At 40.9% G+C, this 19,342-nt stretch overlaps 1 long non-coding RNA gene across 1 annotated transcript in view; it reads left to right on the top strand.

Moving 5' to 3' along the window:
* LOC120526192 overlaps positions 1–19,091 on the top strand; it is a 66,461-nt gene extending 47,370 nt beyond the window's left edge. The window contains exon 4 of the long non-coding RNA XR_005633098.1: positions 18,567–19,091. This is a non-coding gene — a long non-coding RNA (uncharacterized LOC120526192). The remainder of the gene's footprint in view (positions 1–18,566) is intronic.
* Positions 19,092–19,342: the final 251 nt, after the last annotated feature.

Genomic DNA, 19,342 nt, shown 5'->3' with positions numbered 1-19,342 from the left:
TTCAAATAATAGGTTTTATTTATTCAGATGACGAAATTTCACACCACACTAAATTTAGGAATCCACGTATTATTGTATTTAAACAGTTTCATTGGTTTTTGCTCACAACAGACTTGTCATAAAGGGTTTTGCACAGATAAATTAAATTACAGGGACCGCGATGTGTACCACCGGTGTACGCGTACCATAGTTTGGGAACCGCTGATCTAGTCAACTAAAAACAAAAGCATGAACTCATTTTTCAATATCTTGCAAAGTTATAAGGCATCTAATTTTTTGCTAAATTTCTTAAGAGAAAAAATGCTGTCCTGGTAATCTGATTAATATGTGATTTAAAGTTTAGGTCAGAGTCAATAACTATCCTGAATTCTTTACCTCTGTCTTGACTTTTAAGTCTAATGGATCAAGTTTATTTCTAATATCCTCATAATATTCATTTTTGCCAATCACTAAGATTTCTGTTTTCTTCTTATTTAGTATCACCACACCCTGCACATTTTGATTTCTTTCTTCGGCTTATCTGGAGGATTTATTTCTTCTCTCTTCCAGGCCATCTGACCTCACCATCATGATCATCTTTAGAGACTTAGACTACAATACTATTTGAGGGCTCTACGTTTCTACTAATAATATCTATTTTATGTAAGCCTGTATTGATTTTTTTGTTATTTATTCATTATTATTCTTATTTAATTTGATATTCTTTTCTTGTATATTTTCCTTTAGACAGCATGTAAAGCACTTTGAGCTACACCATCTGCATGAAAATTTGCTACAGAAATAAAAGTTGTTTCTGTTGTTGTTATATTTTTATTTTAGCTTTTGGCTAATTTGACAGTCCTAGTGCAGAGGAGTGACTGCAGTGACTGTACCATTTAACGGAAAATTTTACCAATCATATCCTTGCATATCACTGGGAAAGAACAACAAGCACAGCAGAAGAAGAATTAATTAGAATTGCTTTTAAACTCTCCTATCCGTCCTGATAAGATGAAGGTCAGGAGTCTCTGTCTCCAAAAACAACAAAGGAACTGTCAATGGAAGTTCCCTTAATAAAAACAGAACTACAGACAAAACCAACTGATTTGACTTGCCTGATGTACACGGACCCCAATAAGATATCTCCAGCATGTTCAAAGCAACTATATTATTAGATGAAAGTTAAACAAATCTACAAGTACCATTTAAGTGGATGAAAGATCTTTTTAAGTAACCCCCTACCTTTTTAAAAACAACTTTAAAAGAATTTCTAATTGTTAATTGCGTACAATACAAAGCAAGGAAAGACTAAAAATTGAGCCATCACAGTGGTATGCGTAGAGCTACTACTTCAACCGCAGAGAATGCCTTTGGGATGAATTGCCATGCGTCTTTACTATTAGAGCTTAATAATGCTTTAAAAATAAAAGGAAACACAATGTCAACAGACTTCTGCCAAAAATTTCCTTCAGGCATTCATGGAGTCATAATAGACAAAGGCCAACATGCAGTTCAGCTCTTGGAATGATGGTAAGCTTTGTTTGCAAAGATTGTGATAGATGACGTGAGGGTCACACTTAATGCTTGCAGGATAGCCTTTTGTCCCCCACAATCCTGAACTGGATTAGGTGCAATTTGAAATTGATGGATTTATTTATAATTAAAAATGTTTCAAGACTGTTGGTGGCATAACAAGTGAATGTATTTAGTAGGAGTCCAGCATGCTCTGCAGCAAGCTGAAATACAGTATGAAATAAGAAACACAGCATAGGAATTAAAATCTTGAAAAATAAACCCGGCATGTACAGCCTTATCTGCTTTGAGCAAAGACTACTAGATCAGCACCGGTAGAGTGAATAGTTTAGCTACATCTGTGCCAATCACCAAAGCAGGTGCCCACCTCTTTTTATTGGAGGCATCCTCCCTCAGCTGCTAACTCTTGTGGGAATATGGCAGTCACCCACACCAGGTGCTCTTATCTCTATACCTTGAATATATTGTCATGTGTGTTAACTTTAATTCTCTTACACTATTGTTACTGTTAACTGTATTGTTTATATGAGTGTTAGGTTTATCTGCTTTATAGCGTTTAAATCGCGTACAGATGCTGACACACTGCATTGGGAATTTGAGGTGGAAACTGTGAATTGTGTCAGCAAAGAACTGAGGCCTTTTTATTACACGTCAGGTGTCAGCAGGAAGAAATTCCTGAAGAATTATCAACAATAGACTCTTGGAGCTCTTTTTTTATGATCAGCTTTTCATTCAATAAAGACTAAATGACAGGAAATAAATAATAAGCAGCCGTAAGAGAAAGAGGAATCCAACCCTTCCTGTTCCAGCCTGAGCAAAGGGTTAAGCATCCTGGGAGAATTAAGATACATGAGAAGAGGAGAATCATGAATATGCTTCAATGGAAACATGTTTTAAAAAGGAACAAGCAATATTCATCAAGGACAACAAAGTCAAGGTGTTACAGCACAACTAAGAGGCAGCAGTCCACATTTCAGTTGCATTTTAGGAGAAATTAATCAATACTGCCGACAATTCAAGATGTATTAAATTGTAGAAGGAGGTCTGTCAATTGTCTGCATTAATGTGTCCAGGTGCCTTCCAGCAGGAAGCAAGAATTAATTTGACTGCTAGAGTACCAAGACAGAATAAATTGCAATCAGGAAATGTAAGTGGAAGCATAGAGAGGTCTAAGAGAAGAAAGATTTGAGGCAACAGAGGAACATTTGAAAAAAGAAAAGAGGATAGTAGGTGACATAGGTGGGTCCAAAAGGAAAGACAGGAGGGCAATGCCAGGCCATGTGGAGAAGAGTGCCAGGTAAACAAAGGGGGCACAACTGACTAAGTAGATCAGCAGTAAAGGGGCCATCAGATGGTGCTTACAGGGAGTAGGATTATTATTATTATTATCATCATTATTATTATAATTATTACACATCCACAATGTCTCTCTGTGACTGTGTCTGCCAAGTCAGAGGTTTTCTTTCTTTTTTATTTTCTTCCTTTTCAGTCATGTTCAAACCACTGTGTGTGTGTGTGTATTTATTTGTTTAATGAGCTTCAGTAAAAAGCCACTCTAAACATAAATAAATAGATATTTCACATATCTATCTATCTATCTATTATATATACTGTATGTAGATACTATGCTGATAGTATGGATTTCTAGAGCAAAACATACGCACGCCTGGGAAACAACTTCATGGCTTGTCGACCTGCAACTCCACTCCAAGTCAGTAGTTGGCGCTGCTTCCTAACGCCTCTCATCAACTTCCCACTGCAAGACTGGAGAATTATGTCTTGGTGATGCCTCACATCATTTCCAGTTTCATGCTGCCTGAACCTGCCAATTCTGCCTCATTGACCTCAAAACTGGCACCACCATAATCTTTCCTCAGTCTCGTTGGAGGCTCCCGTGTAAACGAGATATCAGATATTTTTACATGCATTCTATTACCTCTCTTTGACAGCTAATATGGCTAGTCTCTCTATTATATAAAAAAATCCTTCGATGTGACAAAACTTTTTCAAGTCCCGCGAGACGAGACTTTTGCCTTGAGATTTTTTTCAAGTCACGCCTTCCTCTCAAACATTTTCAAAAAAGACCCGGTCCTCTAGCACCAAGAAACAAGGAAGTCAAACGAAATAACGCCAAAAATGACAATTGGTTACATGGCAAAATGGTTAAATGTGAACAAAAATGTCAATTGGTTACACGGCACATTGGTTAAATGTCTATCAATAGACTCTGCTGAAACAGTTGGTGGTGATCGTGCGGAAGATGAAAACAACAACTTACAATTATCCGAAGAATATCTACAACCGTTATCAACGTCCGGAATTACTGTTGAAAGAAGGATGTATCTAAGAAAGGTAATGTAGTACATCTTAACGAGATCTTGATATGCCATTGGTATTAAAATGTTAACAGTTTCTCGTTAGAATAGCTTTTGCAAACACAAATAACAAATCTTAGAGCCAAACATTTGAAAAAGTTGTTTTATTTAATAGGGAGAAAGAAAGGAAATTCAATCATGGGCAGTTATATGTTGCCTTAATGCATATGTAACAATTCCCATGAAAATAAAAATCTGTTAAATTGTACATCCACAACCCCATACACGAGTGGCAGAACTGCAAACAGGTTAGCACGCAGCGCAGGCCCAGGGGGTTGGAGACCGAAGTGAGCAGGGGGCAAAGCTCACTAGCAATTAATTAAAATAAAGAAAAACAATTACTAAGTAAAAGCCTTTAAATGAGAAACCCAAAAAATGAATGTAGATATGGGGTAGTGCTCTAACTCAACCATGAAATGTATGTTTTCTCCTGAAAACTCTGGTTTTCCTCCCACATCACTAAAGATGTGCTTTTCAGGTTAGCTGGCAATTCCAAATTGGCCAGTATGTGTGTGTATATTGGAGTGTATGTGAAAAGACCACACGATGGACTGGCATCATGCCCAGGTTGGGTTTCCACCTTGCACCTGCCGCTGTTCTCCTGTGACTATGAATTGGATTAAGTAAATTTACTGAACAAATTCTTAGGACCGCTGTACTAATCCTGGGTATGACGTCCTTTTGTTCAGCCTCAGTTCTTCATGGCATGGATTCCACAAGATCCTTTTATCCATATTGACATGATCACAGCACACAATTTCTGCACATTTTTCAGCTGCACATTCATTTAAGATATCTCCTGTTCCCTCACATCCCACAGGTGTTCTATGGGATTTAAATCTGGTGACTTTGTCATATTCATGAAACCATTTGGAGATGCCATTTGTTTTGTGACATGATTTATTATTGTGGTGTAAGTAGCCAATAGAAGATGGGTAAATTGTGGTCATGGTCAGCAACAATACTCAAATAGGCCATGGAATTCAAGAGGTGATTGATTGGTATTAAAAGACTCTAAAACGTGCCAAGAAAACATTCACCACACCATTACACTAGCGCCACATCCTGGAATGTTGACACATGGTAGGTTGGGCACATGGATTTCATTCAGAAATCAAGATTTATCAGCCCAGGATATGCTTTTCCAGTCTTCAACTGTCCAGTTTTGGGGAGTCCATGGATAACAAGGGTGGAGCTCGAAGTGGTCCTCTGATGTTCTAACCCTTGTACCTTGAGGCTCACGATGTTGTATATTCTGAGATGCTTTTCTACTCACCACAGCTGTAAACAGAGTGGTTGTATGAGTTATTAAAGACGTTTGTAAGTTCAAATCAGTTTGGTCATTCTCCTCTGATCTCTCTTATCAATAAATCATTTCCATGTGGAGCATTGCTTCTCTCTGGATATATTTTTTGTTTTTTGCACTGCAGGGACTGTTATGCATGAAAATCCCTGGATATCAGCGGTTACAGAAATACACAAAACAGTCCATCTAGGAACCAACAATCACACCACGGTTGAGATCAAATTTCTTCCTTATTCTAGTGCTTGATGTGAACATTAACTGAAGCTCCAGACGTGTATCTGCATGATGTTATGCATTGTGCTGCTGCCACATGATTGGCTGATTAGATAACTGCATGGGTAACTATGTATACAGGAGTTCCTGATAATTTGCTGGTGGGCATAATTTTAGGAATGTTAATATTTATTGTGTGCCTTAAATTTGGAACATCAAGAAGGAATATCATTTCAAAAGGCACACTATTCTCTAAGAGAAAACAAATGCAGCTTCTTCAGGAATTTAAGTTATCTCCTCTCCTTTCCTTTACATCTGCCCACGTTCCACGACTAACACTAATGTGTGACCCAGCGCATGGTGCCTTCTCAAGTGGAATGCATGATGAATGGCGGTGGGGGTGGATTTGTTTGTGCCAACACTGAGAACACGCCTCACAGTTCTAAGTAAAAGACAGAATCGCTGGTTCTGGGTGATGACTCAGATAAGCCAGTTACAAAAAGCCAGCCTTCAAACAAAATAGTTTAGTTCTGTACACTAAATTTCAGAATTGGCATAATACCATGATGCACTTGAGGCAGCTTTCATGATCTTGTTTTTCCGGCTCCAAATCTAATTGAATCAGACTCTCAAACTTGGCATTTTGTCACAACTTAAAAACAGATTACAGTAGAATTGTAGCTTTTCAACATGGTGCCACAGACAGTTCCATTTATTACATTTATCACATGCACATTCATTCTCGTAGCCACTTGATCCATTACAGGATTGTAGAGAGCTGGAGCCTATCCTGGCAGAACTGAATGAAATGTAGGAACATACCTTAAAAATTTTTGAATACACAATGGGCGGTCGGAAAATCGAGAGTACACCTTATGAGAAGGATTTAGGAGTCATAGTGGACTCCAAGCTATCAACTTCCCAACAGTGTTCAGAAGCCATTAAGAAGGCTAACAGAGTGTCAGGTTATATAGCGCCCTGATGTGTGGAGTACAAGTCACAGGAGGTTCTGCTCAACCTTTATAACACACTGGTGAGGCCTCATCTTGAGTACTGTGTGCAGTTTTGGTCTCCAGGCTACAAAAAGGACATAGCAGCACTAGAAAAGGTCCAGAGAAGAGCGACTAGGCTGATTCCAGGGCTACAGGGGTTGAATTATGAGGAAAGATTAAAAGAGCTGAGCCTTTACAGTTTAAGCAAAAGAAGATTAAGAGGTGACATGATTGAAGTGTTTAAAATTATGAAGGGAATTAGTACAGTGGATCAAGACTTGTATTTTAAAATGAGCTCATCAAGAACACGGGGACACAGTTGGAAACTTGTTAAGGGTAAATTTCGCACAAACATTAGGAAGTTTTTCTTTACACAAAGAACGATAGACACTTGGAATAAGCTACCAAGTAGTGTGGTAGACAGTAAGACGTTAGGGACTTTCAGAACTCGACTTGATGTTTTCTTGGAGGAAACAAGTGGACAGGACTGGCGAGCTTTGTTGGGCTGAATGGCCTGTTCTCGTCTAGATTGTTCTAATGTTCTAATCTGCATATAAATGGCATCACTCCATCACAAATCTCATTAGTGCAGCAAGCCCAGAGTGAGCCAGTTTAGGGTGGTCAGTTAACTTAACCTGCAGATCTTTAAGGTGTGAGAGGACAGGATTTAGAGACATGGACAGAACATGTGATTGCACACTAGTTCTCGTGTAAATATGATCCCAAAACACTGGGTGAATGAAGCAGCATTGCAAACCACTGAGCCACACTGCAGAGCTCAAGACTGTGAAGCACTGCTGAGTCGGGGCAAAGACAGACAAAGACATTCTGGTGTCCACAAAAGGCACTTTAGCCTCCAAGGGTTCTTTTTATGTACAGTGCCCTTCAAAGACGCATTGTTCCTTGATTCACCCCTCAGCTCCACAGTTTACAATTTCAAATCAAACAATTCAGACACAATTAAAGTGCACATTGCAGACTTTCATGCAAGGGGATTTGCACACATTTTGGTCACATCATGTACAACAACAACAACAACAACAACATTTATTTATATAGCACATTTTCATACAAACAGTAGCTCAAAGTGCTTTACATATTAAAGAATAGAAAAATAAAAGACAATAATAAAACAAAATAAATCAACATTAATTAACATCAAATAAGAGTAAGGTTCAATGGCCAGGGGGGACAGAAAAAACAAAAAACCTCCAGACGGCTGGAGAAAAATAAAATCTGTAGGGATTCCAGACCATGAGACCGCCCAGTCCCCTCTGGGCATTCTACCTAACATAAATGAAACAGACCTCTTTGGATTTAGGGTTCTCACGGAAGGGCTTGATGAAGATGGTCACGTAGAATTCTGCCTTTTAATCCGTCCATCAAATTAAAATTAAATTACTTCCACCTGGTCTCCCCATTTTAGTGCACTATTATGTTTGGGCTGGCGCTCTTCCCAGGGTTTGTTTCCTACTTTGCGCCCTGTGTTGGCTGGGATTGGCTCTAGCAGACCCCAGTGATCCTGTAGTTAGGATATAGCAGGTTGGATAATGGATGGATGGGTATTGTTTGGGACACTTGGTGTCACAGGCGGTTGTTATTCCACAGGTATATTTTATTGTTTCATAAGATACCTCGGCCTGCTTCTACCCTTTGAAGTATGTAGTTGCCGTTGTTCAACATAAGGGCAAGAGCTGTGTCAATGAAAGTCAAAGAAGCCATTATGAGACTGAAAAACAAGAATAAAACCATTAGAGGCATCAGTAAATCCGAAATCAACTGTCTGAAATATCATGAAGACAAAAAAAAACACACTTGTGAACTCTGAAATCACAAAGGGACTGATGGGCCAAGGGAGACCTCCATTGCTGATGACACAAGAATCCTCAATATGGTAAAGAGAAAGCCTGTCCAACAGATCAAAAACAGTTTACAGGAGGCAGATGTGGATGCGTCAGAGACAACTATCTGAAGAAGACTGGCTACGCTTAAAAGGTTTGCAATAAATTCTCTAACAGAGATTAGGAGAGCCTGCTTCTGCTGGCAGTGCAGCTCACAGCCCGTTTGGAGCCCAAGGCGGGGTTGACAGACATCGCCCTTCGTTGCCAGTGGGGTTTGGTCATATATTAGACTTCAGTGACCTGTAGGAGTGTGGGGACCCTCAGTGTCCAGAGTGCATATCCTTTCAATTGAACTAATGGCACCCCTTTGTGCACATACTGTAGACATCCATCCATCTAATATCCAACCCACTATATCCTTACAGAGTCACGGGGGTCTGCTGGAGCCAATCCCAGCCAACACAGGGCGCAAGGCAGGAAACAAACCCCAGGCAGGGCGCCAGCCCACCACAGGGCACACACACCCACACACTGGGGACAATTTAGGATGCCAATGCACCTAACCTGCATGTCTTTGGGAGGAAACCAGAGTACCCGGAGGAAACCCACTCAGACTCAGGGAGAACATGCAAACTGCGCGCATGGAGGACCCGGAAAGCGAACCCAGGTCTCCTGACTGCGAGGTAGCCACCGTATCGCACGCCGCAGACATTAAGGTGTGAATTCCCTTTGTGTTTGGACCCTGCTGCACTTTTACTTTCATAAATGGTTCCCAGCATGTAAACTGCAGCCACTCAGTATCATCAGAATTCAACGTTTGGTGTTCCCCTCAGGTTTATTTTCATTAATAGCATCCACTTATTATAATTATCATTATATCTTGAAGTGTCCTGAGGGTGCATCCCTTAACTTTCATAAATAGCATCCCTCAGATGACAGCACCCTAAACGGTCACCTAGGTCATGGAGTCGATTGACCAGCTCTGCCTCTGCCATGAAAACAAGGTTAAAATACTGTCTGCAAGCAGTTTCCTTTTAAAACCCGGTGCCTTCTTCCTTTAGATGGCGGCTCTCCTGCTTATTCCATACGGGCCCTGCAACGGGGAGTCGCCCTTCCTGCTGGTGCAGCTGCCTTCTAAACTGGTCCAGTAGCCTTCTGACCCTTGGCTCCGTACACATCCTGCTAGACCAAGACTCAGGCTCCCCAACAGCCAGAGAGTGCACACAGGGGCTTCAACCTCCCAAGCCTCCTACTCTCGCTGCCTTCCCAGTCTTATATGGCTAGCCGTTCATATCCCAGGTCACTCCTGCTCCACAGAACAACTCATCAGGAGCGACTACTTCCAATTGCCCTGCATGTCTGCTTTACACCCTACCAAGGCTCTCCTCCCAGCTGCCTACTTCCCAGCGAGGAAGACTTTGTGGCCTATTAGGTAACACTGCTGTGTTGTGTTTCTGAGTTCATATCCTGGACTGGGCACTGCCTGCATGGAATTTATTTTTTCAACCTTATCAACATTTTTGTTTCTACCATTGACAAACCTGCATCCTGTCAAGAAATAGTTTGGATTTTGCACCCAGGCCTATCAGGATAGACACCAGCTTCCTGAGACACTGAACTAGGTTAGACCATTTTGATTATACACAAATGGATGTAAGAACTTAACATTCACAGTACTAGGATACAGGAGGAAAAAGAATAACCCAAAGGGATACAGCGAAAAAAAAGAACAAAAACATGCCAATGACACATAAGCAACGATAAGGCAAGGGCTTAAAACCAGGATTCTGGAACTCTGAGGCAGCAATGTTAACCACTCTGCCACGATGCTCTCCCCTTACAAAATATTATTTATACTAAAATAGAAGGTACCTCTGCCTTCCTAACCTATATACATACATACATACATACATACATACATACACACACACACATTTTACATGCTCTTTTTCTGTTTATGTTTCAACAATACGTACTTTATTCCGTTTCTTTTATTTATACCATTCTTGTTAACGCTGTATAGAGTGCTGGGCTCTTAAAGTGGAAGTGCATTTGATATAAATAATTTGAACTGAATTATAAACCATAAACACAGACAAGTATATGACTTGACATTGTTTAGCATCTCTCAAAGTGCATATAGCATGACAACACGATTCCTGTTATCTAACATGGAAGCTACATGCTGCTGCACAACTGTCTGGAGTAAATGACCCAACATGCCCATCCCCATAACCTTTCTTTTAGTTCTGATTACTTCTGAAGCATTCTATACATTTCTAAGAATGGATTCTTCCTATTGCTGCCTACCCAGAGATACTGGAGTTTGGCAGCTCGGCTCTCTACCAACTCACCTTACCACTATCATGGTCCTCCACTAGAACATGTTTAAGGGAAACCACTTTTCAGCATCTTCTAAAGTGCAGTGTAGAAACTTCTCATGAAACAAAGTGCTGTATAACAAAAAAAACAGAAATATCTCCTACTGTACTGAATATGTCTTAAGAATATTTTTACACTAGCAAAATACCCGCGCTTCGCAGCGGCGAAGTACTGCATTAAAATTTTTATTAAGAAGAAAATTAAACCTTTTTAAACTGGGGGAAAATATGCCAATAATTATTTGTTAAGGATCTCTTTGTATACCACATTGTGAGTTCGGCTCTCCAGTTGAAATATGACCAAGCTGTTCGCTGAGCTTACTCTTGAGCATGCAACGTACAGTTGGCCATGTGAACAGTAATCTTGTCTCAAATCTCACAGCTTGGATTGCTGCTGTCATAATTGGTTTGAGTTTCATGGTTTGTTTCAATTACGACAGTATTTGCAGGATTTGTTGTGTTGAAGTGACATTCGGCATCTGTCAAGCGTTGTAAGCACACAACCGGTTTCACCGATAAAATCACATCCAGCTTTTGAGAGTTTAAACATTCATAAACATCAAAGTGTGCACTACTGAAATCATCACCTGTGAATCTAAGATGTTTAAGAGGCATTGGCGGTTGTCGAAAGGTGTAAAATATTTGGCCATTTCGGTACACTTGAAAGCGACAACCGAACAATTCAGCGGCAGCCATCAACTCACATGCAGAACCATAGGTGAAGGGCTTAAGCATTTCACTCTTCTAGTGCTCCTGTGTAGTATAATTATCTCCTGTACCGTAATCAGTCCACACCTTGAACCTGTCCCAGTCATTCAATACATAAGACAGAATGTTCCTCCGGATATCAAGAGTGAGCCTGATATGGCCGTGCAATATGTAACACAGAGAATGAGAAAGGTAGGTGGTATCTCCGGGCATGGAAACCACTCGGTAAGTGACAGTTCTTTGATCGATGGTGATCACCTCGATAGACATGTTAATGGGGGTACGGTTGGAATGATAAAGGAAATGGGTACCTGAACAATATAAAGTAAGTGTAAAATACCTATACAATAACTATAATTGTAATAAACAAACAATAAAACAGCAGAGAAGCCGTGGATTAAACAAAAAGGCTGTAGTTATCAGTAGGGAGACGTGAATCCCGTGGCGAAGCAAGGAAGGAAATGAAGAGACTGGAGCGACGGACGGTCTTATATAGCCAAGCAGCCAACAACGTGGGAGGCGTTGGGATGGGGGACTCAATGCCGCCTCACACGGTGACCGAGGTGCAGGCTATGGACGTATATATGTACGTAAGTAGGATTCAGTTAGCGTTGGGAACCCGTGTACCAAATTTCTTGAAGATGGGCCCATAAGTAACAAAGACTGTTGAAAAGTTCAATATGGCGGCTGACAGTGGCATCATACCACCGAAATAAGTATGTACATTGGTTTCGGTTAGTGCAGGGAAGCCACCTACCAAATTTCGTGAAGATGGGGCCGTAAATAAGAAAGTTCAACATGGCGGACGTTGTTGACCGTTATGACCATTATGCGTAGAATTTTGAAATGAAACCTGCTTAATTGTTGTAATTAAGCTGTAAGGAATGAGCCTGCCAAATTTCAGCCTTCTACCTACACGGAAAGTTGGAGAATTAGTGACATTGGAAAGTTCAATATGGCGGCCGACAGTGGTGTCATACCAATGAAATAAGTATGGACATCGGTTTCCGTTAAAAGTTCAATATGGCGGCCGACAGTGGCATCATACCACCGAAATAAGTACCAAATTTCAGCCTTCTACCTACACGGGAAGTTGGAGAATTAGTGACTTTGGAAAGTTCAATATGGCGGCCGACAGTGGCGTCATACCACCGAAATAAGTATGTACATTGGTTTCGGTTAGCGCAGGGAAGCCGCCTACCAAAATTCGTGAAGATGGGGCCATGAATAAGAAAGTTCAATATGGCGGATGTTGTTGACCGTTACATGTAGAATTTTGAAATGAAACCTGCTTAACTTTTGTAAGTAAGCTGTAAGGAATGGGCCTGCCAAATTTCAGCCTTCTACCTACACGGAAAGTTGGAGAATTAGTGACGTTTGGAAAATTTAATATGGCGGCCGACAATGACGTCATACCACCGAAATAAGTACGTACATCGGTTTTGGTTAGCGCAGGGAAGCCACCTACCAAATTTCATGAAGATGGGGTCAGCCTTCTACCTACACGGGAAGTTTGAAAATTGGTGACGTTGGAAAGTTCAATATGGCGGCCGACAGTGGCGTCATACCATCGAAATAAGTAAGTACATCGGTTTTGGTTAGCGCAGGGAAGCCGCCTACCAAATTTCGTGAAGATGGGGCCATAAATAAGAAAGTTCAACATGGCGGACGTTGTCGATCGTTATCGACCGTTATGACCGTTACGTGTAGAATTTAGAAATGAAACCTGCTTAACTTTTGTAAGTAAGCTGTAAGGAATAAGCCTGCCAAATTTCAGCCCTCCACCTACACGGGAAGTTGGAGAATTAGTGATGAGTGTGTGAGTGAGTCAGTCAGTCAGTCAGTGAGGGTCTTTGCCTTTTATGATTATAGATTACTTGAATATAAACTTTTCTGTCTACTTTCACTTTTACGTCACTAATTTTTAAAAGGACTAGGAGGCTGTGCCCCCTGCTCACTTCACTCACCTATCACACTTTGCGTTGTGAAGGGGGCTGAACGCACGCTAAGGAGATGCGGTCGGATCAGTTGCTGTCTTGCTGCTGCTGCTGCCGAGCTGCCTGTTCTGCTTGTCGCACTACGTGTCGATCATTTAAAAGCCTGTACAACAGCTGTCCTTTTGTCTCACTTCCTTGTCTCGCAGGACGAAGTGTCTCCGAGAAAATCACATATCGTCTCCTTCCAAGCCGTTCGTTTTTTTTTTATAACAGAAAAGGCTAATTTTACTCTGATATACTTTGCTACACACTTAAGTTACTGTAATATTACACCAGAAAACAAAAGACTACACAAATATGTAGAACTAGCCGTCGCCCGCCATAGCATATGGCGGGGTAAGAATAGGAATGGAAAACGGCGAGATAGGAATTCAGAAATCAAGAAGAAAGAAATACTTCTTGAAAGAGGCAGTTGTGAATAGGTGTTTTGCTGGTGACAACAGATAATGAGTCGAAAGATCTAACCGTAGAAAAAGCCACATACAACAATAGTTTTGTTTGTACCTTGGACATCCTGGAAATGTGGACGGTAATATGATCATTTTCCCTACACGTACGTTGTTATTTTCAGCCTTTGCTTGCAGTGCATCTGATAGTCCTTTGTATTGTTCCAGGCGCAGATCTTGTTGATGTAATCTGAGATAGTTGAGACGCGGGCCCTCGGTTTAACATGCACATCTACAACGTACTGTTGGAATAGTTTGCTGCTGGAGTGCAAAAATAATAAATGCATTCATCATTGATAATCTGTACGTGTAAAATTGCCATTGAGTAAGCCTGACTCGGTTTTCGGTTCTTTTATCGGGAACATGTTGTAAATCTTTGTGCCAGCCAATGTCTCCATAAGGGAATAAAAGTGGGTAAACCATAGGATCGCACTTCAAATTGAGTGTGGAAATCTGTTTACATGAGTTGCCTCTGCTATAGATGCAAATGTCCTTTTTGGCAGGGGGTTCGCCATCTTCGCCAATGAAAATCGCTGCAACATCGGTGCGACATGTCAGGGCATTGTATCGTCGTAAATCCTGCCCAGGGTTTTCCTTGAAAACCATTCGTCCAGAAGCTGTTGGATTGGACTGAGCAATTTCATGCATGTGTTTGTATGATTTAGCGAAGGGGTTGATGGTTCTGAGCATGGAATCTAGCTGGAGAAGTACATTTTCACTGCATGTAGAGTTTTCTTTATTTTGTAAGCGTACTTCAGTAGCTTGCACTGTGTCAAAAACATACAACTGCCCATATCCTGGAGAGGTAGAAGTGTTAGCGTATAGTGGAGAGATCTGGTGATAAATTTGCCCGTGTATTTAAAAACACTATGGTCCGTGGCCTGGAGGTTGAGTTATTTGTGGAAGAGGACGAATAGGAATCGAGAAATGCCGTGTCGGCTGTGGGTGGAATGGACCGGTTTTGAAGTGGAAGCAGGACGAACCAGAAGAGAAATATATATATAAGAGATGCTTTAACTCAATGAGTTATCTAAAATGCAGGCTTCACCCTCTTTAGGAACAACTGCTTTAGAAAAATTTGAATGCACTCTGTCATCTACCGAGTCATTCAAGTACACCTCGCTGCATCCAGCACAAGACTTAATGTTTAAGAACTGGGGTGAATGGGGTTGACTTGCAGTTCATGTCTAAGTTATCTCCATAACAGATGGTCCGAATGGGGTGATGCTGTGCAGGATGCAGTGAGGTACACTTGTGTGTTCACATGCTGAGGTTCACTCACCTTGTCACATTTTTCTCATTACGTCCCACATTATCTTGGGCATCATAGTTCAAAATAGATAGCGAAATAGAAGTGACAAAGTCCAGATAAAGGACTCGATTATACATTATTCAATAAAGGGCAATGTCTTATTAGGGTTTGATTTGATGTCTAATATTCATGTAGTTCAGTATTATTTTGAACAAATATTGGGGCCAGGGAATGCTCAAAAATGTTTTCCATTTAAATGAATTGTAATTAGTTTATGAAATTTCACTTTATGACGGGGTTCTTAGGGACAGATTAGCTCGTTTGTAAAGTGTAGGCGGCCTGCATGACTCGTCCATTAGTGTCCACCCTACTGAATTGGGATCCAATCCTTCAGTTGTCCACTCTCACTGAATGTCACTGCTTCAAGTCACATTAGTGACTGTAATACAACTCAAGTTGAAAAAGAAGGACACCTGAATTATATCAGGCTTGTAGATCTTTTTTTGATCATATGTATAAAATGGAGAGAAATCCTACATTTACTTTTGATACTTAAGCACACTTAACTGCTGATACTTGAAAACTTCTACTTGAGTAGTTTTCTCATAGGCAACTGTTACTTATTACTTCAGTCACATTCCAGAAAGGTAACTCCACCTTCACTCCCATATGGCTCCTATGACTATTGGGCACTTTATCCAACCCTGCTGAAAACACAGACCACGACCTGCTGCCCTTTACCTTTTTGTCCCTTTTTATCCCGGGACTATCATACCAGCACAATGGCATGTCAAAATATATTTTATGATTTTTAAATTAATTAACCAATTACTTAAGAACCAAGGGATTTTACTTTGTTGTGTTCTCTAAATACAATCATTGATATTGTACTCCTAACCCTAAGATTAGCTAAAAGTGATTTCATGTTGTTCATATTATCCACAAAAATGATAATCTAGGGAGATACAAGATGACATTCAATGTAAAACCTGACCAGTCATATATTGTTGAAAGCCACAAGTATTAGCATTCACCATAAAAAAGCACCACATTTGCTATTTTAATCACTTTTGAGCATCTGATTGGTACCGGACAAATGTGGGAATAAAGCTTTTAAAAGCTGATAGGATTTAATAGTGTCACCACATTCTCCTGGTACAGGCGAGTACCAGCCTCTCACACTATGCCCAGTATGTGGCCAACCCACTCTTATCTCCGTCTTCTCTTGCCTCTGGAATTTCTTAGCTGCTTTGTCAGCTTTCTAAATTCTCAGCCTGTTTGTTCATAAACGTTATTTCAGGTTTCGCTCTAAGACACTCCTGAAGTGAAGCAATCCCACAGGTTTCACCCATCTGAATCATCTTTAACCACCATGTAGTCAGCAGCCTATTGATTTCTGCTACTCTGAAGTTATGGCTCGTGTCTTCCTTCTGCTAACAATTTTATGATACTAGTTTTTGGTTTAATAGGCTACCAGTATAGTGAAATACAGTAAGGTGTCTGATATCTTATTCTTGGCACCATTTTACTTTTGTATTGTTTAGTGGTGACAGATTAATAGATGCATGGGCGGTCTATAAAGAGAGGAGACCAAACTGAGCCCATCAGTGTCCATGATCGATGCACAATACTTGTACAAAAACATTTATTAGCAAAACAGAGAGCAAGACGAGAAGTAGAATTAAAATCTCCTTTCATGACTGTGACGTTAGTGTTAGGGGAGGGTTTGTATGCCACAAGGCCCTTTAAAGTTTTGTTGTTGACAGTCCTAAGCTTCTGGTGGTCTTAAAATTCATTGAATGGGAAAAGCCAGACAAACAGAGACAAAAAAAAAATACACTCATTACTCAAATTTTAATGTGAACATGAACAAGAGTTCATCAAAAGTCCAAGTAGAAATACTGGCATGTCTCCCTGGAGAAAGAACTGGCTGTTCCATATAACCTGATTAGCACAACCTTAAAAAAAATCACCCATGAAATCACTATTAGGCCCTTTCAGTGATGAGGCAAAGGAGGAGGGTCTGATCCAGTGACAAACAGGTTGACGGTCATGTTCGAGGCAGATCAACCTGTACTAAATTTGGGCCACACTATGTCTTGGGATATGGAAACAGTAGAACACTTTAAAAACTGCTAAAAATGCTCTCCTTTAATTTGACTTTCTCATTTGATCAGTTAAAACAATAGCAGCACTAATGCTAGCACTTCATGCAGAGGGGAGGAGGAAATGGGATCTTTTACATGAAATGTAATTACACTCACCTAAAGGATTATTAGGAACACCTGTTCAATTTCTCATTAATGCAATTATCTAATCAACCAATCACATGGCAGTTGCTTCAATGCATTTAGGGGTGTGGTCCTGGTCAAGACAATCTCCTGAACTCCAAACTGAATGTCAGAATGGGGAAGAAAGGTGATTTAAGCAATTCTGAGCGTGGCATGGTTGTTGGTGCCAGACGGGCCGGTCTGAGTATTTCACAATCTACTCAGTTACTGGGATTTTCACGCACAACCATTTCTAGGGTTTACTAAGAATGGTGTGAAAAGGGAAAAACATCCAGTATGCGGCAGTCCTGTGGGCGAAAATGCCTTGTTGATGCTACAGGTCAGAGGAGAATGGGCCGACTGATTCAAGCTGATAGAAGAGCAACTTTGACTGAAATAACCACTCGTTACAACCGAGGTATGCAGCAAAGCATTTGTGAAGCCACAACACGCACAACCTTGAGGCGGATGGGCTACAACAGCAGAAGACCCCACCGGGTACCACTCATCTCCACTACAAATAGGAAAAAGAGGCTACAATTTGCACGAGCTCACCAAAATTGGACAGTTGAAGACTGGAAAAATGTTGCCTGGTCTGATGAGTCTCGATTTCTGTTGAGACATTCAAATGGTAGAGTCAGAATTTGGCGTAAACAGAATGAGAACATGGATCCATCATGCCTTGTTACCACTGTGCAGGCTGGTGGTGGTGGTGTAATGGTGTGGGGGATGTTTTCTTGGCACACTTTAGGCCCCTTAGTGCCAATTGGGCATCGTTTAAATGCCACGGGCTACCTGAGCATTGTTTCTGACATGTCCATCCCTTCATGACCACCATGTACCCATCCTTTGATGGCTACTTCCAGCAGGATAATGCACCATGTCACAAAGCTCGAATCATTTCAAATTGGTTTCCTGAACATGTCAATGAGTTCACTGTACTAAAATGGCCCCCACAGTCACCAGATCTCAACCCAATAGAGCATCTTTGGGATGTGGTGGAATGGGAGCTTCGTGCCCTGGATGTGCATCCCACAAATCTCCATCAACTGCAAGATGCTATCCTATCAATATGGGCCAACATTTCTAAAGAATGCTTTCAGCACCTTGTTGAATCAATGCCACGTAGAATTAAGGCAGTTCTGAAGGCAAAAGGGGGTCAAACACCGTATTAGTATGGTGGTCCTAATAATCCTTTAGGTGAGTGTATATTTGCTGTTTTATAGGCTGATCACTAATCACGACTTTTGTGTGTTTCCTTTTTTTTTTCCAGTACTCTGTGGGAGTCTAAGTATGCTGCAGCCACCTGACATGCTGGGAGGAGGTAGAGAAGGAGGGGTTTTTTGAGACGTGTCCGTGTCTTCTAGGAGTGCGTTCAGCCCCCCTGCTCACAGTGGTTAAATTACATACATCAGAAAAGTGGCGTTTTAAAGAGTCAAAATGGTGGACAGATGTGAGTTGGCAGGAGATGACGTCATTGCTGTCAGACGGAAGCAACATCATCTTTGGAAGCCGGAATTGATGTGAAACTGGAAGTGACATCATGGCGAGAGCACCAGAAGTGGCATGGTCCTTGGGAGTCAGAGGAGGAAGTGACGGTTGGATGCCATCTTGGGAACCCGGAAGTATGGATGAGGGAGAGAAAGAGAGAGAAGCGTTAGTACCGTTTATCAACCCCTTGTCTCGCGATATTTGACTCGCCTCCAGGCTTGAGGACTGCCTCCTAAGCATGCGTATGTGACAATACGTACTCATTTATTCTCATCTAATGTCTTGGGAACGTAATATTTTACTTAGTTTTTACATCTGCTTCTAATTTGTTTTTTCTTGTCTTGTTGTTTTTGTCATCTTCTCTGTGAAATTGTGCTATTGAAATAAATGTTGTTGTTGTTGTTAGAATGTATTTCACAAATACACTCTTAAAAACAAAGGTGCCAGAGTGGTTTCTCAAAGCGATATGATAAGGAAACTATTTTTGTTTCCAAAAAGACCCATCCACATTAAGATTCCAGAAAGAAGTTTTATTTATTTTCGATCCATAACAGGCTA

Source organism: Polypterus senegalus, chromosome 3, assembly GCF_016835505.1.
Source record: "Polypterus senegalus isolate Bchr_013 chromosome 3, ASM1683550v1, whole genome shotgun sequence".
In the NCBI taxonomy this organism is placed as follows: domain Eukaryota; kingdom Metazoa; phylum Chordata; class Cladistia; order Polypteriformes; family Polypteridae; genus Polypterus; species Polypterus senegalus.
The sequence above is the reverse complement of the archived record's forward strand: the minus strand, read 5'-3'. Positions and strand labels throughout refer to the sequence as shown.